Source organism: Mycteria americana, chromosome 8, assembly GCF_035582795.1.
Source record: "Mycteria americana isolate JAX WOST 10 ecotype Jacksonville Zoo and Gardens chromosome 8, USCA_MyAme_1.0, whole genome shotgun sequence".
Lineage (NCBI taxonomy): Eukaryota > Metazoa > Chordata > Aves > Ciconiiformes > Ciconiidae > Mycteria > Mycteria americana.
In genome coordinates, this window is record NC_134372.1 from 40,510,662 (window position 1) to 40,537,746 (window position 27,085).

At 40.0% G+C, this 27,085-nt stretch overlaps 1 protein-coding gene across 6 annotated transcripts in view; it reads left to right on the forward strand.

The window, feature by feature from the left end:
* The first annotated feature begins 2,637 nt into the window (after positions 1 to 2,637).
* CDH11 (cadherin 11) overlaps positions 2,638 to 27,085 on the forward strand; it is an 82,917-nt gene continuing 58,469 nt past the window's right edge. For all 6 annotated transcript variants that reach the window (XM_075510838.1, XM_075510840.1, XM_075510842.1 and 3 more), the window contains exon 1: positions 2,638 to 2,892. The gene's annotated coding sequence lies outside the window, so the exon portion shown is untranslated. The remainder of the gene's footprint in view (positions 2,893 to 27,085) is intronic.

The window sequence follows — 27,085 nt, forward strand, 5'->3', positions numbered from 1 at the left end:
TTTTGCTTTAATTTTGTTTGCAGATAAGAACCATCTATCTATAGATCCTATAGGAAGATGAACAAATGAGAGAAAAATAATAGCAGGATCTGATTAGTTTACGCTGAGATTTCAATGCAGAAGGAAGGGAGGAAACAAGCCACTCACCAGATCAGATGTTACAACACTCATTTGTTAACATGCCTCCTTGAATGGAATTAATGAAACCTTTCATTATAGATCAATACACTCTTTGACTAGAGAATATTATGGGTACCTATTGTATATGCTTAATTAGATTGAAATTGCTTTCACATTTCTTTTATATTCAAAAAAATCTTATCTCAGCAGTTTAAAAAAGGGAATTACAAAAGTCATCCCCTCCACCGTGCTGCTAAAGCCAGCAAGAGAAGGGAAAAAGGGAAGAAATCCTCAGCCAACTGCCCAGCTCTGGGCTTCAGCTTAGTGGCAGTTTTGGCAGAGCTGCACTAAGTAGTACTAACTACAGTGTATCCATAAAGAAAACAAATGGTAATACTCATACTATCATCACAGGAGACTGATGGTGTCCATTAAAGGCAATAGGTTTGGACCGGGACTATTCGGAACTATTTTGAGACATATTTCCCTTCCTGTCATATTTTCTGTCCAAAACCAATTTCTTGACAAAACTGTTCCAAATTAATGTGCATCACCCTCCTTCCTCAGCTACGCCTCCCCAAAAACATCCTTGAGTGATCCTTTACATGTTTTATTTCTCGATGGCACTTTATTACTCCTCGAATTTTCTATCAAAAACCACTCCTAAACTAGTTTTCTTAGCACCGCAGCCCTACTCCTGTCAAAATAAAGCCCTTAGTACTTCAATACCAACTAATTAGCTGTCCTGTTACCTCATGCTTTCCGCTTAGCCCAGGGTGTTTCTGGGTTTGTTCCCTGTTCTCCCCTGTCTGTCCCAAGCTCCGACTTCTCCACACCAGGGCTGCTCCCCTCGACGCTCGCCTGCGCGCGCTCGCCCAGCCGGGTCCCAGAGCGTGCTCCGGCTGTTGCGTCAGTGCTCCAGGCCGCCTCGCCCCGCGTTCCTCTCGGAGCCCTCCCGCCTGCCCCCTTCCACCTCATGGTACACTCAGGCCTTTCCCTGGGGCGCTTGGGAACTCTCAATATCCCTCTGAAGCAAATTTTAGCCTTAATTCTCCAAGGCCCCAGCAGGCTCCTGCTTTTTCCCTGGGGCTGACATCAGGCAGGACTTGCTACTCCACCGTGCTAAGTTCAGCGTCCCTCGGCCTCCTTCGGATGCGTTGTTTATCAGCTTTCCTCCTTCCAAATTCTTTGTTTGTACAGTGGCAGCTTTTGTGCCAATTTTTTTTTTTCTTTGCCTGGAGTTATTGGCAGAGCTAATTAACCACAGAATATAAAAGCCTTGTTCTTCGGGGCCGAGTGGTGTGGTCACAGAGCAGCGTGAGTGCTGCCTTGTGGCGTGGGGGATGAACGGTCGGATGGGTTGCCTGAGGATGGGCAGATTATCTTCACAGAGAGGTACCTAGTTATTTCCAACAGCAAATGCAATCCTTATTCTTGAGGGGCTGCGCATTGCATCCTTCCTTGCTCTGCTCTGCGCTGCTCTGCAGCTACACAGATGGCACCGACTCCGCTGACAGCCACCTCAGAGTGCGCAGGTCTTGGCTACTATGAGGAAAGCTGGTGGGTGAGAGGGGACTTGCAGGCTCACATGTGCCTGTGTGGGCATGCCAGGAGGGGACTGCATGCTGCCTCTGGGTTTGGATGGGTACCTTGAGATGGGGCACTCCTCCCTGGGCTCATAGAGCTCAGCCCCACCTGGGAATTGTGCCTGGGGTTTTCACTTCAGGTGATGAAAATAGAGCGAGCGAGCGGCAGCCCTGGGTCAGGTGTGTCTGAGAAGGACAGGGTCCCCCCTCCACCTCCAGCGGGAGGGCAGCCTGCCTGGGCAGAGAGGCCTGGCCTCAGCCTCTGGCTCTGAGCTATGACAGACCAAGATTTTCCAAATCCAGAAATGCTTGGGGAACTTTTTCATTTTTTTCCTGGACAAATGTCTGCTCGTGACAGGAAACATGACTGGATTCAGCACAAAATGCTTCTGCTGTTTGTCCAGCTCAGACGATTTCTCTGTCTGTGCTACGAGGTAGGGGGTAGCCCCCCAGCAGGAGACCCCCAGTGGCAGTGGCTACGGCTGGCCGTGCCCGGGGCTCTGGCGTGGGTTTCAGCCCACCCGCGGGGACGCCGCCGTGGGGTGGTCCTGGGCTGCCTGCAGAGGAGTGGCGACAGGGAAGGGACAGGGCATCCCTCCCCGCAGCCCGCCAGCACAGCAGGATGCGTGTCCCCGTCCCCCTCGCAGACGTGCGTGTGGGTGCCTGCGCGGCTGAGGGGGCGCGGAGCCGACCCGTGGGGTGGGGAGGGCGTACCCTGCCCGTCCCCGGGGCTGGCTGGGCAGAGGGAGAGAGTGCCCGGGGCTCCTCACCCCGTCGCTTTGCTCTTCCCACCCCAACTTCTCGCCCGCAGGCATCAGAGGGCACTCAGGACGCGGAGCCCTGCAGGAGGGCTGGCTCTGGGGTCCGCTTTCCTCTTGGGGTGGGGGGAAGGGAGAAGAAAATAGCGAAGAAGCAACAGCCTCCAGCTTTTCCCTTCCTCTAATCTTGCTTCACTCCCCCTTGCTCCCTCTCCCTCCCTCTCCCCTTTCCTCTCCCCTTTCCCCTCCCTCCCTCTTTCTAATTCCTGCCGCTAGCTCGGAGCCTCATTCAGCAGCCGCTGCCAGTGGAGTGTAATAGGCTGAAGATGCTGCCGTGTCTGCTCGGTGTCTAGTTGTGAATGGGACTTGCCTCCTCTCCCTCCTCCGGAGGTGGCCAAGGGAAGCAGCCAGCCCCGCTGGACCCGCAGGTAAGCGGCGGCCGCAGCCGCGTACCGCGGGGAGCCCCGGAAGCCGCGGGGAGCAGCGGGGCGCCCGGCGCCGGAGTTGCCTCGGGTGAGCAGGGCGGCGGGGCGCAGGGCGCGCTGCCGCCCGGCGAGGAGGCGGCTCGGCGAAGGGGAAGGGGACGGGGAAGGCGGGAGGGGGGCGGCTGGGGGAAGGGTCGTCTCCTGTGGCTCAGAGCAAGAGGACCGAGCGGGAGGATGCGTGCCTGTGCACCAGAAACTCGACAGCAGCGGCGGGGCCGGGGCGTGTGGCGGGGGCAGGCAGGTGTGCCGCGGGGAGGGCGCGGGGTGCCGGCGAGCGGCGCCGGGGCCGGGGCCGCGCAGCGCCGGGCGAGGTGCGGGCTCTGCCGCAGCCCCGCGCGGAGGCGGCCGGCGGGCTCCCCGAAGGGGCGAGGTAGTCTGTCCAGAGGGAGGAGGGAAGGACGGAAGGAAGGAAGGAAACACTGTGGCAAACGGTATTTTTTTCCCTTCAGCTCTTGCTCGGGGGGGCGGGGAGGCGGAGGGCGAGCGTTTGCCTGTTTTAAAATGTTCCTCCGGATAAGCAGATATTGGAAGCCCCGAACTGAAAATCTTTTACTCGCACTGTAGCTCCCAGGCATGAAATGGATATGCAGAAATTATGAGTGCATGAAATGAAGGGTACTCTATCCAGAATAAAAAAGGGAAAGACTTTGATTTATATCTTTCGGGTTTGGTGGGTTTTTTTTTTTTGTTTTTTTTTTTTTTTTTTTTAATTTGTGTTTCTTGCTGGCTTTCAAATGCATTACTATTCACAAGGTACCAAAATGGTATCTCTCTCTCATACGGGCTAGTCCAAAAAGCATTAGACTCTTGGGTGATACATGCATAAGCACATCCCTAAGAAAGGTAAAATAGATCAGGCTGCAGGTCCTCATAAATACCATTAACTTTTAGAATAAAAGTGCTTCCTGTGCAGTCCTTCGGGAGCACATATAGCAGTCTGACATCATGGTACAAATGCCTTTACCTTCTGTAGAAGTCCCCCTTTATTGTTTACTCTTTTAAATATTCATTTGGTGAGGAGAGAACCAGTATGTGCTAGGAGATCTTCTTTGTACCATTGCTACAAAGGACTGCGTGGCTGTGTAACACAGTATTTACCTACCAAGATATCTGTGACAAAGGAACCTCTTTAGCAAATGAGGTCGCTAATTCAGAAATTGGCCCTTTATAAGGAGAATGCTCATTTCTTTTTATGTTCCAATGGCTAGTAACTCCCTGGGAAAGACTTTCTTCCTGTTGATTGTGGTGGTGATACAATAAGAATTTCGCAGGCTCTGCACCCCTCTATGAAGAAATGAAATATTTTTAATTATTTGATAATGAAACTGTTGAATGAGAAAAGCACTAACAGATTCAGAAGCAGGGAAGCACGCACTCAGGCGTTACTGAATGTCCGTCTCTTTTCCCCCTCCCTTGCTCTTATGCTTGCTTCAGCATTTCCCAAGTCTGTGTGATTCTTCAGGTAAATACTTTGTTCTCTTTTTCTACACTGGCTAACATATACCAATAAATAAATTTGCTTTCAGTGTAGAAGTTCTGCAATAATTAATCTGACATCTGTCTGCCTCAGGTCTGTCCACTGAGATTTGGAACACAAATCAATGATCGTACTCAATCCTTTGGATGATTTTATATGGAGAGATGTATAGAAGTATATGGAAGTGGAATTGCAGATGTTTGCTTATGAACAGCATTTTCATAGCAGAGCGGCGCGGTTCATGTTGCTGGGGAGATGGGCAGTAAGAACAGTGGGGAGACTGAGAGCAGAAGGTCTGGTTTGAGCTTCATACCTTAACACACAAAACATTTTTCTAGCATATTTCTTAGTCTACTACACTCTAGAAAACAGAAGTTTCTGACTGTACTTCTAAAGCAGTTCTCCTTCCTCTTGCAGGAGAACACCAAAATAAAGTTACAAAACTAAGAACAAGATCTTCAATAAAAGAATTGGAAATTCTTTTCTAGGCTCTTGTTCTTAGGCCCTGGAATAGGATTTTTTTTTTTTTCACCTCAGCTTTGCACTAGAGCATCAGAGAATGAGCATGGACAGTGAATACTATTTATAGACTTCTCCACATCAGCTTTAACTTTGCTAAAATGTTAAGTGTTGCCTGTCCAAAAAAATCACTAAGAACTAGATTACTTTGTTACCAGAAATGCTGCTACAATAGGGTATGTCAAGAGATGAGATAAGTCATTGTGATTTATCATCAGCAGTTTCAGAAGGAAATATGTATGGAAATGGTTGATTGAGAGACAGGACAGTCAAATTAATTTTTCTTTTGCATAACAATATGGGGAAACTACAAAGATTAGAATGATTTCTGTGATTTATCTGATAAGATGCTTCGTATATATCATGTGATTTCAGCTTCAATTAATACGCTATTCTGACAACATTTGACATATTTAATTTAGTGTAAGAAACATATGTGAAGTTCAGAGTTCCAGTAGACTGAGACTAACATTTTTGTTTTCTGCAAATGCTGTAACTAAACAAAGCATAACTTGAGAAACAAATGTTTTATTGCTGAGATTTCCACAATATTCTTAGGAGTTATTTCTAGCTCAGACGTTATAGAAATGTAAAGTAATTTCAAACTTAAAACTAGTGTCTCCTCTTTTTGGTGAACCCCCTAAACCAATTTTGAATCCGTTGTGTGAGCTGGATGTTTAGCGAAATATCTTCAGTGTGTGAGAAAGAGAGGTCTCATCTGGAATCAATTAATTTGAAACAGTTTGGCAACATACTTCCTAGACTTTTTTGTGTCTGAGTTTTTCTACTAGCATTTTAAGCTAAAAATCTGTGTATAATTTCCTATGTTATACCCATTTTTTTTTAAATGGCACTTCAGTTTTCATTGTTCCTTTGTTGGGGCCAACCCAAAGCTTAGAGAAATAAATGGAAAGATGGCCATTGATTTAAATGTAGTTTGGATCAGGCACTTTGTCCGTGTGAACTGAGCGGACTTATTTTACACTTAAGTATTGTTGTTTAATGCCATATATATATGTTTTTTTGCTTTATCTCTTATGAGTTAAGGAACCTTGTAGTCATGTACTTCTAAAACTCTTTTATAGTGTTTTAGGAGAAAAACGTAGTCCTGTGTTTGAGTTTTGATACTGGAGACTAGGATACTCTTTGGCTGTGAAATTACCGATTCATTTAAGTGCAAGCCTGCATATGCCGAATTATTAAACCCATTCATTTTCTTTTCCTGTGTAAGGACGGACTGTAAAGTCATTTAGCTGTTACCGAAGGGCAGCAAATTTGCACGGGGTACCCCCGGAGGAGAGGTTTTGCTCCAGGAGCCGGGGTTTGTGGAAGCCATTCTCCCGCCGCCGAGCCTTGCTCTCGCTCCGCCTTGCTCAACAGGTCGGCTGCAGGCGGCGGATGCCTGGCCGTGGGGGCACGGCTTCAGCAGCGGCACTGCCGCCGCCGGGCTTTCCGCGGCCCGGGGCTCGCTGGCCTCGGCGCGGCGGGGATCGGCGGGGCTGCGGGCGGCAGCGGGGATCGGCGGGGCTGCGGGCGGCAGCGGGGATCGGCGGGGCTGCGGGCGGCAGCGGGGATCGGCGGGCGCGGCCGGGCGGGCACTAGAGGGCACTGATGCTCTTCGGTGCCTGGCCGCCGGCCCGTCTGCTTTTCAGGGCGCTATGAAAAGCCGTTTTGTTACCACCGGCATTGCTGGCCCTCTCTGGGGAGACGGGATTCAATCGCGCTGTGGTTCGGGCTAATGCTCAGGCAGTTTGTCAGGATTAACATCTTTCTAGTCGGTGGATCGCCTTACCTTCGGCGTCGTATCGCCGCCTCGGCGCTCGCTGCAAAGTTTTGGAACGCGTGGCTTCAGATTGTCCGAAGAGTGCCGCAGCTGGAGTCTAGGTGTGAAATAAACAGCTCAGCCCTCTCAGCGGCAGTGGTTTTTAAGGGGTTTGCTATCTCTTTCTTCCTTTTTCAAAGCCGGTGTCAGTTCCTGCTATGCCACGACAAAGAGTTTGAAGACAAAAAATGATATGGCCAAACAAAAACTATGTCTTTCAAAAGTATTGTCATGCTTGAGAGATCTTATAGAGACATCCTTGGTAGAAAAAAGACATATTAGGCTAAATTGGTCTAATTTTACCCCTACGCATCTAGGTCAGTGGAGCTTACAACTGAAGAACTGGGAGAAGTAGGTTGGTCCAAATTGTTTCCGTATCTCCTGTAGTGCCTTGGTATATGAAAGAAATCATTACAACCCATCATTGTAAATGCTGACCAAAAAGGACATACATGACAGTATAGATTTTAAATGGTTGCAGGCTTGGAAGGAGTCTCATTTCCACCTGCCCTGTTCTGATGTTCTTCCCTAGACATCCACTTCGGGGTATTCCTAAAAGGCAGGATTCTGGGCTGCACGGATCTTTGATTTGATTCATAGACCGATCAAATTCCTGTGTATAAGAAATAGATACTGTAAGTAACAGAGTGCAGAATTTTATAATATTGTATTATATCCACTTGGGCAGATACGCAGCCAGAGAAGCCAATGTGTCTAGTAGAAATTGTTGTCTACAACTTTGATGCCAAAAATGGGCATCACAATGCTATAATAGTTGTACAGTTTTCTGTCAATTGCCTGATTCAGGATATTAATTAAGAGTTATCTTAGAGTAACAGCTCTTGGTGAGAGAGTTAGTAGCTATTGCACTGGAAAATGAGCACCACTTTGCTGAGGAGCACGGTGTTGCAAAGAGCAGTCTGAGATCCGTTCACTGCCCATCCTCTGTGCTCCAAGGCAGGGAACGTCCCTTAAGCTCTTAGATGCACTCAAGGTAGGTGGAAAAGTTAGAGCTGCCAGTCATGTTCAGGGCCCTCCAGAGAACATTACGCATGGCCGGGACATGTGCCTTGCAAGCCAGCAGGAATTCGGAGACAAATATCTGGAGCAGCCAGCCCCCCTGCTGAGCAGTGCCCTTGGGGAAGGTGACATTATGGTTAATTTTGCCTGACAAAAGCATAAGGCCTTCTTCCATAACTGCTTGGGTGGTGCGGTGGCTTTCAGGCATCCCAATCCCACTGAGCTCTGCTGGCTCCACGAGCCATAATTTAGCTCTTCAATTTTAAAGTGCTGGCTTAAGCAAATTCTAAGAGGTTTTTGTGTTTTTTCTCCAAAGTTTGGCAATGAGTAAGAGCCCTCTCCCTTCTGAATCAGCAAGAGTTCATCAGAATTCTTCATTGTAATGCAATGGCAGGCAGAGTTGGAGTGGTAGAAATCAATGTAAATGGATTAAAAGAAAAGGCCCAAGTAACTGAATGTAAAAGAGTAGCCAGGATTTTCTAGAGTGATTGATGAACAATGCAGCAATAGGTTTCCAAATATAATTCATTATTATAATGATGATTTAATAGTTCATCAACAGACAGACTGTAGCCACATTATAGATAAACTAGCATAAAATGCAATTGTGAATCACGAACTGTTATAAAGTTGTCAAAATTGAACAGAACTTCCATACATGAACGTAAGCTGTAGGAAGTACCTATCTAGACAGTAATTACACTTAAGCTTTCATTTAATTGTGTTGGTACCGTCTGACACTGTTCCAATGAACTCCCAACGCTGCTGTGGAGACACAGGCCCACACAGGCGAAGACCGGAGTGATGAGCAGAAGGAGTTGTAGTCAATAACCCTTTAAAACACAATTCGCAGCATTTCCATGTTTGTGAGCTTCACAGCACCAAGCATTTAGCTCCCTTATCTTTGTGCGGTGCAACTAGTGCAAGTTTTCTTGCTCTACCAGCATGCATCAGTGCTACCCCATAGCTTGAAAAGAGCCTGGCTTAGATGGCTGTGCCCAGGTTTGTTCCTTGCTTCTATCCTCACACTAGCAAGTGGGATAGGGATTAAATTTATGGTGCACTCTCCACCATTTCTTTTCACATGAGCTCCTAATCACGCAGAGTCTATGCTAGCTTGGTAAATGAAAATGTTCCTTAACTTGATGTCAATCCCATTGAAGAGCTGCTTCTTCTGCACTGCATTTCAGTACTCTTCATTTTGTGCAGTGCAATCATCAGATATTCCATGTGAAAGTATTACATCTAAGGTTAAGCTGGTGCCATAGAAACTCTAGTTCAACATAATTTTTATCCCAGTGAAACTGCTGATATATATTTTTAAATAAAATAAAACTTCAGAAACATATTAATTGGTCTCAGTGGTTAAGTTAAATAGTTAAATACATGCATACATATCATTCTGCCAAGGATAAGTCATTAGTTCAGTATAAACCAGAAATGATAGCTCTATTTGAATCAGGAGACTAAACCCTATTTCCATTAATGCTAACTGTTTTATTAATACATGTATGTGTCGGCATTAAGTCATAAATTTAAATGGTCTGTCCCTTCTTGATTTAAAGTAATTATCTCAAAGATCTTGGCTGCTGAATGAATAACTGCGTTACTCTTTTCATCTTTTATCAACTAATTTTTTTATTTTTTATTTTTTTTTTGCATGTAGACATTGTAAGGCAAACAAAAGAAATAGAGTTTGTGCAAAGTTGGCTGGCATTTAAACCAAAAATAAATGTATTTTCATTACCAGAGCAGAATATCTGTAACTATACCAGCCCCCAGACAAGGATCCTCAGACCTTTTCAGAGTTATATAGTCATATAACATTATGTATCTGCCTACATCTTACGTGTACTTTATGCATATTTATGTATATTTTCATTTATATAGGTAAAATTAATTTTTGTGTGTTACTGGAAAATTTTAATTGAAGCAACAGGTAAAAAGTACAACCTTTAAATTGTTTGAGAGAAGTCACTTTCAAAAAGTTTACACCTAATTTTTGGAAGGAATAATTTAATTTTATCTGAGAGAAATCCTGAGGTAAATACAGGACTTTGAGTAGCGTTTACCAAATTAAAAACTGGTCTCATTAGCACTGGAGAACACACATGAAATTTTAGGATTAAATCTTGTCCTTTTCGGAGCAGTGCTTCTGACAGGCAGTCTTCCCTTTTAGCTGACTTGACTAGATATTGACGTAGTTAGGTATTTCTAGGTATCAGTTCATTTTAGATCACTATTCAAGACAAGATTTTAGTGCGTTTCTTCATTACAGGGTACTTTCTGGTCAGGGTGTAAGAAATGGGTGTAAGCTTTTTCTGTGGAATGGCCAATATCAAAACAGTTGAATGCTGCCAGGTTAATTCAATATGTACAGCACAGCAATCAAAACCTCCAGTTTCATATTGCAGGTAACCTTCGCTATTTAACCACAGAGATTACCAAACTGATGTAACTGAAGAATCACTCAAACATTTATCCAATGCACGCAGTGAACAGATATTTTTAAGGATAACTTCTCCTTCCCATTCTCTTTCAGCATATTTTTCTTGCAACTGAAATTCCAGTGAAGATGTTCAATATTTCACATTAGTGAAAGTTACTATTCATTCACAGTTTCAAACCCAATTTCTCCCGACATAAAATGTTCCAAAATTTTGAAAAGCAGTTGAATAATAATTTTACTTGGGGCTCTGATTCAAATAGAAAACTTCGTCCACCACTGATTGTTGCCTTTTATTTGTTACTGTTCCAGTTATAGCCGGTATAGCTCAGAGAATGCGGCTGATTAGTATGCATTTCAATTCTTTTTAGCACGGTGGCAATTTACATAGCATTTCTTTTTCTAAAGCAAGAAGAAAACATAGCAGGCATTGGCATTTACATACAAACAATTTATCGTTTACATACAAAAGGGCTGATTAGGTAGCAATACAAGTGACTGTAAGTCAGACTTAGGGTGGTCATTATGGTTCTTTCTGTCCTTAAAATTGTGAATTTTGCAATATTTATATGAAAAAAATTACGTTCATAAACTATGAATATGTAGTTATGTTTCAAGTACTAAATTTAACAATCCTCTTAGAGATGTCTAGTTTGTGGTTTTCTATGGAGCAGTCTTTGGCTATACCCTTGTAGTGAAGCTAGTTTAAGATGATCCCTTCCTCAGTGATTCCCAGTTCTGTACTGCAGTTCACAGTCCACTGATCTGTACAAACAAAGTTGATTTGGAGACTTCAGAGCTAATCGTGGTATCAGCACGATCTGGGTTAAAAACGTGTACAATCTTTAAAGTTTCTGTCTATATGACCTTGGTAAGATTGAGTCTGTTCTTCAAGGTATAGTTCTCAGTTTCTCAGCTTCCCACATCATCATCCTGAGTTCATTGAACTTGCTTATGTTTAGATGATATTTCTTGTGCCTCAGATTATTAGCTTCTGCTCCCCCTCTACAGCACAAAATCTAATTTTCAGTGAACTTTTCACCTTCAAAGTTTCCCCACTTTTCAATGCAAACTTTGCTCTGCCCTCCCGTAACCTCCATTTTATCAGATATAGTAGACTCTTCTAGCCTTCCTTTTTATTTTCATATTTCTGCTTTACTCAACCATCACCACTTATCCTCAAATGTGGAGACATTCTTCTCTGATTGATTGGGTCAGGCTAATCCAACACTTCCCTTCTCCTTTAGCTGTTACTTCTATCTGAATTAAACAAGGGCTTCCCATTCCTAGGCTGCGCTGTAATCGTACCCCTCACCACAATCCTGTAGTTAGTAATGTCCACTTACCTTCTGCACGCATTACTTAGTTTTTTGGATCCATAGGCAGAAGCCTTGCTTTCTTTGTATTTGGCTAGGTATATGTCAAACTACTGGGAGCAGGTAGATACGATAAAAACTAATTCTCGGTATGTTTAATGACTTCCTATATATTTACTTCATAACAAAGGAAACTCCACATTTAAATAAGGTGACATTGGTGTGATCTGAGAAATAATTAAGCAATCTCATGAAAAAGGAAATGGAAACCAGCCTTACTGCCTCACAAGACCGTTTATATACAATATGCAGGTGTCATATGTAACTAAGACATGATGAACTCCATTGAAAAAGGAAACACAAAGGTTTACTCCATGCTGCAGTGAGGTACTGTGATTCTATAGCATCACAAATTACTAAGTGACTGCTGGCCTGCTTTTTAAAGGAGCAGTCAAAGCACATGATGAAGATCAAAAGTCAAATTACAAAAGTCTAATTTTTTTCTGAATGGCATTGAGTTGACATTGAATGCCACCTTATTGTGACCTTCAGTATGTATTTGTACCTTTACAAGGCTTGGGAAATGTCCACCTTATTTAATATATGATCAGAATTTTGTTATTGTTGTTAGCAGACTTTTTTTAATGACTTCTATGAGCACACAAGTTTAAACTATTTTTTGACATTTACACTTTGCTGGCTAAATTTCTTTCTGGTCAGCCTCATATAAAGCAGAGAAACTGTATTGGAGTCCATGGGGTTATTCAATTGACATTGGTATTATTGAATAATGGCCTTGATATGGAAATTTAAAGTAGTTTTGGTAATTACATTAAGTCATGTGTTTAAATAGAGTTTACATGGAGGTGTGTATTTCAGCGCTAAGCCAGTTTTTAGTCCTACTAGCGTTAGGAATGCTATCAATACACCATCATATGTAAGAAATTGCACTAATATTTGTTTAATTATCCAATCAAATGGAACAAGAAATGAGCTTGGCTGAAACAATCAAGTCTATAGAGAAAGTGCCAGCTCTGATACTTACCAAGATTTGACAGTTGCTCATTGTCATGACCTTGGCTTTTTTTATGTTGAGCTAGAGGTCAGAAAGTATGCTAGCTGTAATTACTGCCTTCGTTAGATTCTGTAGGCCATCCTCTGCAGCAGACTTGAACCAGATTGCCTACACGTATCAGATTACTGAGGAACTGGGTGCAAATCTGAACTTTGTTCTCATAGCTGTTAAATCCTGTTTCTGACTATCACCATACACAGTCTGTGGAACAACTTAGCCTTTATGATATTTCCGTTCAAAAATGAATGACTAGCAAGTTATTTCTTGAAAGCTGTACGTAATGTGAGAGCTACCAAAAATGGGACTTTTAACTTTTATTTATTTATTGCAAAAAAATTACAGAAGGTCATTGATACTTTATTAAGAAAAGAAAGTAATGTAAATGAAATTAATAATGTGTACAAAAGACTTTTCCGTTGGTATTAAATCATTTTGCCTACTGGAGGAGAGAAGAAGAATGTTTTTGCCTAGAGGTATACCCCATCTGGAAATTAAATCCATTTTTACTAGAAATGAAATCATTCAAAATAAACTGCAGAAAAGCTCATGTTTTAACTGTTTCCATGTGCTTAAAAGTAGGCTATATTTAACCCATAAATGCCTTGGGCAGTTTATTACTTTGAGTTAATGAATGCTAATTGCTTCTTGAATTTGAGATCAGCAGCTCCTCCTTTCACACTTTTCAATAATGTTATAAGGAGTATTTTGAGTCACTCAGATATGATGGTTTCCTGTTTCACATGGTAGTTATATATGCAGCTCCCGTGACATAACAGAAAAAAACATAAAATTGTATACACGTATATATGTAAACATAAGAATGAGAACTTCCTTTCTCATTCTTACTAATTGATTATACGCATTTCCCCTTTGGGCTTTATGAAAGGCCCCAAGTTTTATTTTCCAACAAATTAGAAACATACCAAGTTTTTAATTACATATCAAGTGTTTTAAATGTAAAGACATGAATTTCTATCAGCATCCTCATGCCCCAAAATAATTTGTCTGTTATCTATAGTAAGCCAGGCATATTCATTATGCTTTCTTAAGCCTGTATCCTTACGAATTGAGATGTCAGTCTGAATGACATGAATCCTTTCCACAGCTGTGCCTTGAAGGACAGATGCCTTTCTACCATGAATGATACCAGAAAAAGTGCTCTTGCAAAACTGTTTTTCCCATTTCTCAGTAGTCTGGTGAGGTCATTTCCATAATCCATGGAACTGTTGCTAAAATTAGGGGTATATATGTATATATACGGCCACGTTGTTGAAGCTGTATAGGGAACTGAGTAAGAGATCCCTATACGTTAATTACGCATTCTAATTATGCCCTTTTAGTAACCTCCTCATGTCCCAAAAGAATCCTAGAATTAATGAAGAGGAGTATAATTCCTCGTTTATGGAGAGGAATTCTTTCAGTAATCATATTCAAAATCACAACTCAGCTGGGAGGACAGCATCTGTATTGACTTCGAGTTTCTGTTCTGTTTTGCAGGCAGTATGGCTAGGACTGTGACTTGTTAATGGCAAAGATTACTTCATCCAGGTGCTTGCATTTGAGGAGAGGGAAGAATGAAAGGCTTAAATCTATCTATTTGTTTCTCCTATTTTAAGAGCGTTCTTTCGCCTGACTAGATGAGTGTGTGCCCACTCATGTTTCTTTTGGGGGAAATAGTTGGAAAGCGTGGAACGTGACGAAAACTCTTGTATTGCAAAGGCAAACCCTCTTACTTCTCAGAAGTATTTTTATGTGTCTCAGTGACATGCCATCTAAAGACCAGCTTCCAAAGCATAATATTAAGGCAAGTTAAGTTGACTGAAAGATAATTTCAGCTTGTTTAGGAGGGGGAGTTTCAGCCTTTCAATAAACATCCCATCAAGTCTGTGGTATAAGGATCCTATTGGACCTACTATACCTACTACACTCCTGCTGGAGCAGCATCCCCAAATGATATTGTGGTGCTCACTTTGAAATGCCAGAACATTGCATAAAATCTGCTACTGGTGGCAAAAGGGTTAAAAACCATATGGGCTAGTTATCTGTCTGGAGCTTCAAACAGCCACATTCTACATCAAAAAGGAACTGCAGCAACTCCTTGATCAAAGCTCAGGTAATTTAATTATTTGCCTTCGTGAATCAAGGGGTCCTTGAACAAGCTCAGGATGTCTGGATATTAGAATATGGGAAATTTATTGTTTCACTCCTCCTAATATTCCAACATCAAAGAGCGCTTTTTCCTGTGAACAAAGCAGTCTGAAGTCAAAGAATTCAAGCAAAAGCTAGTGTGGAGAGATTCAGTTTTCTAGGATCTTTGTGAGCTGGAAATTAAGCTGATTCCTGTGGGGTGAGATATTTACCGCTGTGATTCTTTGTGTTTATTTTATATAACTAAACATCTGTACCAAATCTTGCAAACTGAAATGCTTAGCTCCTACTCTTGTAAGTTCCCTTAGTTGACATTGTTCTTCCTGTTTCTCAATTTTACATGATTTTCCATGTTTTGTTTTGCAAATCTCTGTTTGCCAAGTTCTAAGTGGCTCTTTGACTATGTCATGCTTTGAGATTCTAATGAGCACAGTGTAATGTGGACTGTGCACCCCAATGCGGAAAAGAGAGTTCATAGCTGATTCCTCCAGTACCCACAGCCAAAAGTCAGAAGAAATTTCGGGTGATGACAGCAGCCCATGGTCTGAAGGAACCGTGCTCAGTCTCAAGCGCTCTCTGTGCTTCTCCCCATCCGTGGCAGTCACGTTAGTTCAGGATTCACGAAGCAAAAATTGGTTGGCATTTTTAAAACCCTAAATAGAAGAGAGATGTACATGCTGATACAAGAATGGATTCTCAGCCTGCAAAAATAAATGTCACTTTATTTCTAGGAAACTTTAATTCCTTTGTATCTTTCCCTTTTATTTTTATTTTTACATTTTCTTCTTTTGGTCCGCCAGATTTCCTTTCACAGCTGGGGCCCAACCCCTCTTTTTTCCATGTTTATGGACCAAACATAACATACTATAAATTTCTTATGGTAAGTGCCAGTGTTAGTGTGTGTGTTGTATGCTTATCTGCTATGTCATTTCTGCATAAAAGCTCTCTCATTGCCTGTGCTGTCCTGATTTTGTATGTGTTATATTCATGACCTGCAACAATCCTGTGTGTCAAACTGCTATTGAAGCCAGTGAGATGTCTCTGTGCAGAGTGCTTCCTTGTATCTTAGCAGGAACAAAAATAAATTAGTGGGAGACAAGTCAGCAGAGACAGGAAACAAATGCAGTAACTACATGTGGTGACAAATGTTTCCGAGAATAATATACAAGTTATATAAATAGAAAGAAAATAAAATGGGTTGGCTCATCCCACCTTCTCATATTTACCTGTGAAATAATATGTGCCACAAATTTCTAATGCTGCAGATCCTTTTGCAAATGAAATTTTTTTTTAAAATGCCATGGAAATTTTTATAGAAAAAAAAGGACTTGCAAAATGCAAAATTATGATAAATAATCTAATTATCTCATATAACACAGTAAATAACTAAGACAAGATAACCATGCAGTATTCTGCAATTCATTGTCATGCTGGTGAGGAGCTCTACAAAGTATTTTGTTTAAAATGGTGACATGATGGTTGGAGAGACATGCTCCTCTGCTTCGTGTAAAGAAGGTATAATCTACTTCACATATCGGCTAACTGTAAAACAGCTCTATCAGCTATGTGCACTGCAGTTCCTTACAATAAGGTTACAGAATGAAATCAGCTATACTCAGTTGTAAAGACTTTCCAAATTCCTACCATAATTCCCAGGTAACTCTGTTATTGGAAGAATACATAGTTTGTGTGAAACTTTTGAAACCACTGAGTCTGATTTTTCAGTTTCTTCAATTTGGACAGAAAACTTTATTTTAAGCTTGAAAGACCTTGCTTTTCATTTCAATTAACTACACATGTTCAAATTATTACCATGTGATAATCTCATTCCATATTTTCCAAGAGATCAGGCAGTAGAAAGGTGATTATTTCGCTCAAAGTGAAGTTACTTGGTTGGTATCACACCAAATCTACAGTAGCATTCAAGGCAGCAGTATTATAGTCAGCCAGGCAGTATTGCCAAAAAGTTTTATGTGTGGCTGTATATATACACACACATGCACGCACATGTTGTGTGTGCATGTGTATGTATATACATATGAGAACACACACTTCCTATCATGGTTATGCCTATCATAGTTTTACTGTGAGATCCCTGATGTTAAGCAGGACCATGTACATGAGTTCATGGAAGCCTTAATTTCTGCCATATAAACTATGTGGTGGTGTGAGTGGTTACATTTGCCAGCGAATGATGTAGTGACAGTGCACATGCCTGTGCCATTACCAGAGGAGGAGGAATTGATTAGCAATAACACACTTCATTAACACTGCACTTTCTCAATCATTGTAATTGTGGCTCTTCCCCTAAAACATCAAGTGGAACAGGTTTCATTTCAACCAAATCAATCTAATGTGTTAAAATTTACATAATTTCCTCTCATTGCGTTTATAGAGCAGCAGGAATTTTAATTTGCATTGTCTGTATAGTCTATAATCAAAGTGTTAAGAGCACAAGGTTTATTCATTATGTATGGCATGTGGTGACAAATTTACATAATAGGCTGCATCTTGCTGAAATATTCCTTCTTTCCCCACCCCCGCCTTTGCAATTTTGGCTATAACTTATTTTCTATAAACCTGTTAATTCAATTACACAAGCCTTTGAGTTCCATAGAACATTTATTAGGGAGAAGTATTCTTATAAAAATAAATAAGTGGATAAAATGTCATACTGAAAGACGAGAAGTGTTAAGGGAAGGCATTGAAAACTGGACTGTGTTTCCTGATTTCAGGAGAAAGCTGGTATAAAACCACTGTGGTGTGTGCTATTGCTGTATACCGAAGGTAAACATCCACAGATTGAATGGAAAGGTACCTTTTTGTTTGTTTAGTGGCAATTACTATATAGAGTCTATTCTATGAAAATTTTCAAAACTAAGTTAGGGACTAAAAAGCAATTAAGAAATGAAGGTGCTGTAAATGTAAACCTCCATCATTGATTGTTGCCTGCTAAGGCCAACCTTTGCTTTATGAAAATAAAAGTCCTTAACAAGATATTTTTGATAGAAGATTATTATATTTTAGTAAATAGAGAAAAAATAGAGGATTTTGATAACATTTGTAGCAGCTAAATATATTATATAAATGAGGAATGTAATGCATCTATTGATTTAGATACGTAGGTCCTCTATGGAGTGTCACAGGGCTACCATAGCATAAGGTTTATCATTTAGATCTTTGAATTACTGAGTTTTACATGTGGCATCCAGTTCCCCTCTCCCTTTTACTGCCAAAGGAAAGATATTTAGACTAAAATGTAGGAATATACATTTATTATATCATACTATCTTATAATGTAACAGTATAAACAAATATATTCCGTGTTCTAGTATGTACAGAAATTCAGGTAGTACAAGATTTATCCACCTTTGATCAAAGAAAATCTCTGTAGAACCTCTTAACAGATACACAGAATATATTTAGAAGTTGACAGTCATGCTTTTAGTAAGAGGTTATAAGGCCAGGTGTTTCAGTCGTTTACTGAACCATTAATACAAATAATTTTATTGATATATAATTAAATCCCTAATCTGATGTTAAGAGTCTTAAACCATCGTAGTGTATTGTATCTGAATTGTATTTTAGTCCATGCTAAGAAAAGGGCGTGTGGGTGTATTACATGCATGATGACTTGTATTTTCAAGTTATGCAAGTATAGGAGCAGACACAAATCTGACATTTGTGAATATTTCAATCTCTGTATGAAATTGGAATGAAACTTTGGTTTATATAGTAACTGTTAACATCCAACGTGTGCCAAAATGCTTCTAAACAGTGTTATGTCAATGTAGATGCAACAACTGCATATATAAAAATGAGTGACCACTATAACTAAGCTCACATTGCTAAAGTTATGAGACAGTCGGGTAATGCTCAGTAGGTTGAGAGAGGTGCAAAAGACAAGTGTAAAGCCAGTTAACCTTTGAGAGAGACAGAAAATCCAAGGAAAGGGGAGATTCATTTTGCAACTGAACTCACCAATAAAAGGGCCTATTAAAGTGATTATGAAGCCGTAACGCTGGCCACTTTTTTTTTTTTTCCAGCTTTCCTCAGAAGTTACAGTACGTGCTGCACAGTCCTTGAAAATGCCATCTCATTCTGCTCCCAAGCTCCTCTGACAAGGACTGTTTTGCCTGCCTTCCATCTTTTTTCTTCCTTACCTATTTTCCTTCCTTCCTACCATTTCTCCACACCCATTGCAAGGAAGTGTCAAGAGGGGAAGGTTTACAGAGATAGGCATGTAGCAAGGGCAAGCAATGTAATAATGGTTGTCTGTTTGCCCAGTCCTATTCTCAGAGATAAGCAATGTATATGCTCAGTGTTCATATTCTTATAGCGGACCCATTCTGATTGTATGGGCTGTAGCGCAGGGGGCGAGGGAATGTGCTACAGTTTTTAAATGACTTCCTTTCTATACACAGTGCATGAGAGCTGTATGAACCCCAAACCGATTTTGTGAGCTTTGCAGAATATTCTTGTCAAATTGAAATCTCGTTTCAACTGCACCTGGTTTTGGACTCTGCTGTTTCCAAGCATCAGCACATCTTGCTGTTGATTAAGCATTAGCTGAAAAAATGCCAGTTGGAAATGTCACCAAAGCTCTTCTTTGTTTGAGCTCCTTCTGGCCGTCTGGGGGGAGCCTGCCTGCCTGCCTGCATAGGTGAGAATGGATGCTGCTGAAAGCCCAAGGAGAAAAGGGGCAAAGTGGAAATATATGAGTTAGGTGCAATGCCAGTTCATACCGTGTGAGGATGCGCCCTCTCTGGGGAATCGCATCTGGAGGTTAGTTGAACCAGGTGAAGCTCCATGTTTACATCTAACACAGTTGAATTAATCTACCCAGTTCAGTTTGGGAAATTTCACTTTATGCAGTAGCACCTCAGAGTTGGCTTAGTCCTGCTGCTGTGAGCTTTCTAGGAGAATAAGACCTGCTGAAGTCTAAACAGAAGTACACTCAATCTGCTATTGCCACAGGAATAAAATACAGTAGTCAAAGCGATATATCTTAACCAGCTCTGCTGATGTGATGTTCAGCAATGCACATACTGCTGAAGGTGCTATCGTTTATATCCCGCTTCATTCGATTTGAGATACAGTTTTTCTTGTCCGTGGCTTCAGCAGCTGTCATGTAGATCAGACTTCAGCTGAAATCTGTGTTTGTGGCACTCTTTATGAATAAGAAAAATGTGTTCTACAACTCAATACGAGAGATGAAAGAGAAATCAGATAAAGTTAAAATGTTTTAGAAGTTTAGCAAGTTGTGTCTTGAAGTGGCTACAGAACTTGGCCAGCCAGTAAAATAAAATAAAATGTGCATTAATCAGTTGAAATAACAGATTAAGATATTTATTGTAAATACTGTGATGCTACAAATAAACAGGAACACTTCTTTCTGCAAACCAAAATACAGTTTCACTATCAACTCAATAACTTAGCTTTGTTTGAAAAGGCTATAGCTAATCCAATTAGAGAAATGCCTAAGAATGTGGTAAATAAAAGACCAACAGCACTTCCTCTCTAGCCTCCTGAGGGATAGTCTGGCATCCAGGCAGGAGAACAAGAGAATGGCTCACCTTTCTCTTAGATGTTGCAGTTTGGGCAGGACTTAGGCAGGCTCAGATCAGACTCACTGGGATTGTTTTTCAGTTTGTACTTTTCTTCTTCTGTAACATGGAATATGATTTTTTAATAGTATCATCTGGGGCTTTTATATAACAAACGTACCTACGCCAGTGGTGAAACCTTTTGATTTCTCAAGCTTTCTTCTTATGGCACATTATACTTACAGGTTTTTGGTCTTGTATTGCGTGTCTCAATTTTACTATAGCATGCATTGAGACCTATATGCTGCATGCATATGATTGTGCTTTTGAGTGGAGGCACCTTTCTAAAGTACTTCTGCTTTGCCTGCCTGAGGTGGCTGGAGTCCGAAACTAAAAACATCTGGTCCTCCTCTTCTTTTTTTATTTAGTCGTACACCACCATATGCATAGAGACAGTTTCTTTCCTTATTTGCATGATAACACAGAAGTGAGAGCAGAAACCCCTTGTTTTAAGCACTAATATTTGCAGGGTGCTTTAAAAAAAGTTAAAAAATAAATGTTGACAGCTTTCAAAAGAAGTAAATCAGCTGTAAATAGACAATATTCCACTAATTTAGTGGTTCTTTCCCTCCTTGATCCTGTTTCAATTCAGGGACTATACAAAAATTCAGTATTTAATAGGTTTTTGGAAACTTCGTTTTAAATCAGGGAAAGATCAGCAGTATGACATTGCCAGCTCCAGAGGAAAAATGAAATGTCATGTAACTGAAATAAGTGCTACAACTCTTTGTGAGGCAATTTCTGTATTTTTTTTCCTGTATGATTAGATTTTATAAATATCTGACTGTGTACAGGTACGTTCTCATCTCCCCATCTACCAGTGCAGGCTGACGGGCTGTCCTCCGCTCTCACATGACAAGCAGCCAGCAGCAGTTAATGACAGCATTGGAATTTTTGGCACCTTTTTTACACTGCACTGACTCCATGCTCACAGGATAATTATCTCGCAGCTTTGCTTTATGTCACTGAATACAGGACATGCATCAGTGATCCTTCGAGAAATTTCCAAAAAATTTATCTGTGAAACTATGATTTCTAAGTGTTTGTGGGGAAAGGGACCCTTGGCGCCAAATATGACTAACGCAGGGGTATTACTGACATCAGTTTCTTGGTTTCTCTTTTCTGAAGTGCTATCAGTCACTTTTGGGCAGGGTATAGCATTGTGATAGGGGATGATAAGCAACTTTATATAGTCTTGGATATCAAAAGAATCTTAGCACATATTTACGTGGAAGGTGTCAGTACTTTTGAGGATGGATTAATATGCTTAAATATAGGCAAAGGGAAAGATCATGGAGGTGGTGTACTTAAAATTTCTGTTTCATGTTAAGTTTTATTCTGCAGCAGGCTATGTTTATGGGCTCCATTGTGAGAGCTGAAATAAAAGGTAGAGTAAGCAGTGCCAGAGCCGGGAAGAACATGGATCTGCTTTGCTCCATATGCACTCTGTCAAATAAAATTTCCTTTTATTCCTCTTGCATTAAAGAAGACAGAGATAAAATGAATTCTTATTCTTGACTCTTCACCCCCACGTTGCTTAGTCTTTCATCTTTTCAGTGCCTGGATCCTTCTTTTAACCTATGTCTCTATTGCCCATTTTAAAATATACTAATACCATGGATTTCCTTTCCACATTCTTGAACTCCTTGAACTCAATGAGATTTTTACTGCTGAACTTTAATGGGTCTGGTCTAAGTGTTCAGAGTGCCACATACAGTGGATTCCCAAACTCAGTTCAAATTTTCCAGCACACTTACTACAGGGATCCCCCCTTTTTTAAAAAAAAAAAAAATTGTGATTCTAATTATTTCAAGCATAATTATGTACTTCAAAATTTTGGGAGTACTAAATGATCTGCGAAACACTAAAGCAGGCAGATCATATGCATCTTCTCCTCCTCAGAAGCAAATAGTATTAGAAGTCTTTTGAAGAGGCCGTAGATTGCTGCAAGGAAGCTGAGTGAAGAGGATTGAATTACTTATGCCAGAATGGCATCCATGGCACTGAGCCTAAATGGTTGTCAGAAGAGTTTCTCCTGTTGAATGATCAAGATAAAGCTGCTACAGTCCTTCCAACTCATTCAGCTGTACAAGCTTTAATTACCTAAACCTGGACTGAACCCACTAAATCAGTCTGGTTCTTCTGAACGGCAGTCATTAAATAACTTGCCCCCAATAACATCCTGGAGTGAGTTGTTGCTTCTGAAGTCTGTTGGAAGAAACACTATTGGAACAGGGATCTTTAAGCAAGGGAATACCAGTGCTTCTCTTAAAAGATACTGATAATAAGAAAATAAAGATTGAAATTTAAATTGTTACAATTATCCTTTTTAGATTTATTTGACATCTTTCAGCTCAGAGAAGACGACCTCTATTTTCCGTGTTTTTTTCTGTATAAAATAACTTTTGTGCTCTTTCTTACGTATTTGTTATATTCTCACAGAGCTTGAGAAAACCAATGGGCATATATTTGATTAATTGACCTCTACTGAAATCCGTAGTCTTGTCCTTACCATTGAAAAATAAATTTTGTGAAAATTCTTTACAGTATATCGGATCACAAGATGTTCCCTGTATTTCATTTGCTCTTTTCCAATTCTTTTTTTCAAGCAGTTCAATACTACTAATTCAGTTCTGATTATTTTTTTCCTTAGATTTAAAATGGAGGAAATATAAATATTTTATTTCTGCAGTAAACTGTTCCTCAAGGAGGTGATGAGGGTATCACAGAATGAGAAAAAATTCAGATAAATCTGGCTGTAATAGTCTCCTGAGGAACCGTTAAGGTTTTCAAAAGAAAGAGCATTAAATCAACACAGGCTAATAATTTCTTCAAAGTATTTTCTCCAGATATTATAGTATAGAATTTCAATAGATTTTTTTCCTTATTCTTGAACTGTTATTATTTTCTCCAGCTTCTTTTAGAATAATGTTAGCAAGTATCTATTTCACTTATAGACCAAATAGTTGCAATTCTTTATGCAGAAAAGAAAGGGCATTTACTACCTTGAAGTTACTGCTTCTCAGATGCTAATACAGGCAAAAATCATAAAGTAACAGACTTGCTGTGATTTTAGATATTTCTTTCCTGGAATAAAAAATATCTGGAATTTTTAATTCAGGAGAAAATTAGTTCCATCCCTTAGTATTCTTAGCAAATGACTCGTGTAAGAGTTTTCAAAGTCATTAGCAAATTTTTCTTTTGATAAGATGGAAGATTGAACTTAAGAGGAATTGCTAGCTCCCACATCATGTCAGGTGGGCTCAACTGAAACTAGTTTCCAAATTTATTTTTTTGTCTGCCTCTTGTTTCTGTATAAGACAGAATATATGGATATATTGGAAGTCATATGGATACATGGAAACATATGTATAGTTAGTGGGAGAGTCTTCTGTTTCATGTGACATTAGTAGTAGCTGTTTCTTTTTAGCATGATGAGAATAGGGAAAATCCACTAGATTAGACGCATGGAGCTACAGAATATAGAGGTGGCCTTTACAGGTAAGGTGTCTAAAATGACTTCTTTTTTCATATTAGTATTTGTAATTAGTTTTAGGTTGAGACAGTAGCAGAAAACAAAATTTGCTTCAAAAGTAAAAGGTGTTACCTTTTAAAGAAAGTAACTCTCTTCAAATCTTTTGCTCCAAGTTTAAATTTTTTTGTGGCTCAAAATTTAAAAAACCAAAAATTTCTAGTGCAGAAGATATGTTTTTGGTCTTGTTCTGCAGTAGAAAGTGTTTGCTAATATAGTTATGCCAGGATATCTATATCAATAACAATCCTTATTTTAAGCACAGCGTGTGTTGGCAAAGGAATGCTTTTATCAGTTCATGAATAAAACTCGTATAGCAGAAATGACTTGTCTTTGCCAGCTGAAATACTTCTATTCTCAGGTTTTTGTCTTACACTGTTGTGAGTGAGGAGGGGCTGAAACCATGCATCTCTGACTGATGTAGGCTGGACCCATATTTTCAGGGTGCCAGAGAAAGTGAGACATTGCTAATTTAGACATCTCTAAAGTTTCTGCTGTTTTTTAAAAAAAATATTTCTAAAGTCACAATTTTAAAGAAACACTGATATCACCAACAGAAAAAGGTATCAATGAAAAGGGATTTTAGGTCCTGTAAAAACTGACCAAAAGATTCATAGATTGAGTATATGGGTTAATGTCACATTTTCTAATCTAGAGAGATCTTAGTAAAAAATGTGGGCTCTTGTTCTACCATTATGGATTCTCTTAATGACTTGTTTTATGGCCTTTATCCAGGTCATTCGTCTCTTTACACCTTCTCAGATGGCTGTGTCCATCTCTTATAATACGTTTGCACATGGTTTTAGAAATCAAGAGCCTTTAGGGAAATAGGTCCTACTGTCAAACCAGGAATAATTTCCAACCTAAGTAATCTAAAATGTCTGAAGAGTTTTCTTACATAAAAGCCTTGCGCAGGAGACTGAAAATCTGTGGATGTAACATAGCCTGAGTACAACTGAATATGGCCAACAGTGGCCTTCAATTCAGAACCTGCAGAAGGAGTTATAGTTAACTGTATGCATCGACATTAAATTAGCAAAATTAAGCACTCCTTAGCTTGGAAATGTCACCAATAGATTGCTGGTGGAACATAGGCGTCGTTCATACGCAGTACGACACAATCCTTAGTGCTTATGGTTAAGCACCATTTGCCATTCTTCTGTGTATAAGCTTTTAAGTGCAAAACATATTTACTCCAGACCTGGGATGTTTTTCTCTGTCTGTGTCTGAAGGTATGATTGTTTAAAGAGAGGTAGGACAAAAAATAAGTAAAAAAGCTCTCAAACCCCTTTGTTACAGATCAATCTTTGGGTATGTCAATAGCAGTTACACAAGGATAAAACTGCTAAATTGGTACAGCTCTTTTGCTTCTTGCCCACCAAGAAAGCTAATATTACTGCAGCACACATGGCTCTCTAGCATTTTTCTGCTGTGCAAAAAGCACTTCGTTATTGCTGATAACTGAGAAACTATCAATGCCAAGTTCTCATTCTTTCGAAGTCAGCTGGCTAGTATTTCTTTAGGTCAGAGCCATCCTGGGTTATGTTTGTCTTAGGTTAAGAGGTGCTAGAGCTGCTAAGCAGAAATGAGACACTAAGGAAGATGTTTAAGTAGAGAAAAGATGCAAATTGCATGAGGTACAAATATTAGGAGCATTCCTTTCTATGGAAGCCTTTATGGGTTTGTTTCCTCCTCATCACTATTGGTTTATATGCAATGCATCTGTGAGTTTGTACTATGGGGATTTAGTATAAATCAAAATGAAATACAGAGAGTGAGAATCAGCTGACACTAGACCTTTTCTTTGCCGGTAGGTTGAGAAAAGTGCTTGACAACCATATTCTTTTTGGTAGTATTTTCCTTTAGTATGAATTCCTGTTCATTTTTTTTTGTTCTTCTTTCTCCAGAAAGTAGATTTAATGAAAATAGGGTGCAGATTTGTTTTCTTCTTTGTGTATACGTAAGAGAGAGTTCTGACTGAATTTTATGTGTTCTATATTTTTGTTGCTGTTCTGTATTTAATAGATTGCTTTGAATTCCATTATTTTTGTCGCCTTTTCTACATACAAAAATCCCGTGAATTAAGAAAAACATGTTCATTACTTTTGGGATTTAGGAATAAGAAGGTGAGTTAGGCCAAAACAGGAAAAGAATGACCAATGCAGATGCTAGAAAGATACTTAAGGTTGTGAAAATGACAAAAGAATATGTAAATTTTAAAACATATGAAACTAGCTCAGCTTGGGATGATAGGAGGGTGACATATTGGCACAGTGGCTGTACTGAAGAGATCCTAGCAATGGCATTTTGGCCATCCAGAAAAAGTTGCGCTGTTTTTAAAGACACAGTCAACTTCATCTTGCCTTCCTTCCAGCTGAAGTTGGTTAATCCTTAACTCTTGTTAAACAGATAGCAGTTACAAGATGTTTTATCTCCAGCCAAGAACTACCTGAGAAAAATCTGAACTGAAAATGTTACCGAAAACATGCTAGTATTTAATGCAAGACAGTAAAAAGTTTAATATCAATTTATCAAATTGGAGTTCTTCCTTCCCAAGAGCAGGAAGAATTTACCCTTGAACTGTATGCAATTTATTTGGGATTGTACTAAACAGTAACGAAGGAGGATGAAGTGCTTGCTAAATACTACAGAGATGCTCCTAATAAGAATACAGGCATCAAACTGAGCTTCTGCTAGTACCTTGCCAGGATTGCAGAGTAGTACTGGTAATATATCAGGATGGCTTGATTTCTGAAAAACTCTAGTAGGGAGTTGAACTTGTGCTTGGCTTATCTACTTTTTCCTAATTTTGTGGGACTAAATTTTGAGTATAATTCAGATGTCGTCTGAATAGCTCTCATCATGTTTGTTGTTTCAGTGCAGCAAAGCCATTTATATTGTTGGATAATAAAAATAATAGTTGCTTGAGCTGATATATTTTATTAGGCTTCATATCAATGGAAATTATCTTGACCAAATCTGTACTTCAGCCCAAGTGGTGAGAATTACAAAACCTCACTTGTGATATTTTTGATTGAAGCAGCCATCAAGTTTGCTAATTGTAGCTAATTATTGCTGAAAATTGGGCTGCAGTTTGTTTAGATTTAACAACAGAAGTGTTGGGCATCCAACTGGACATAGATAATGAGAAATTGTAACTGTGATTATTATGGTT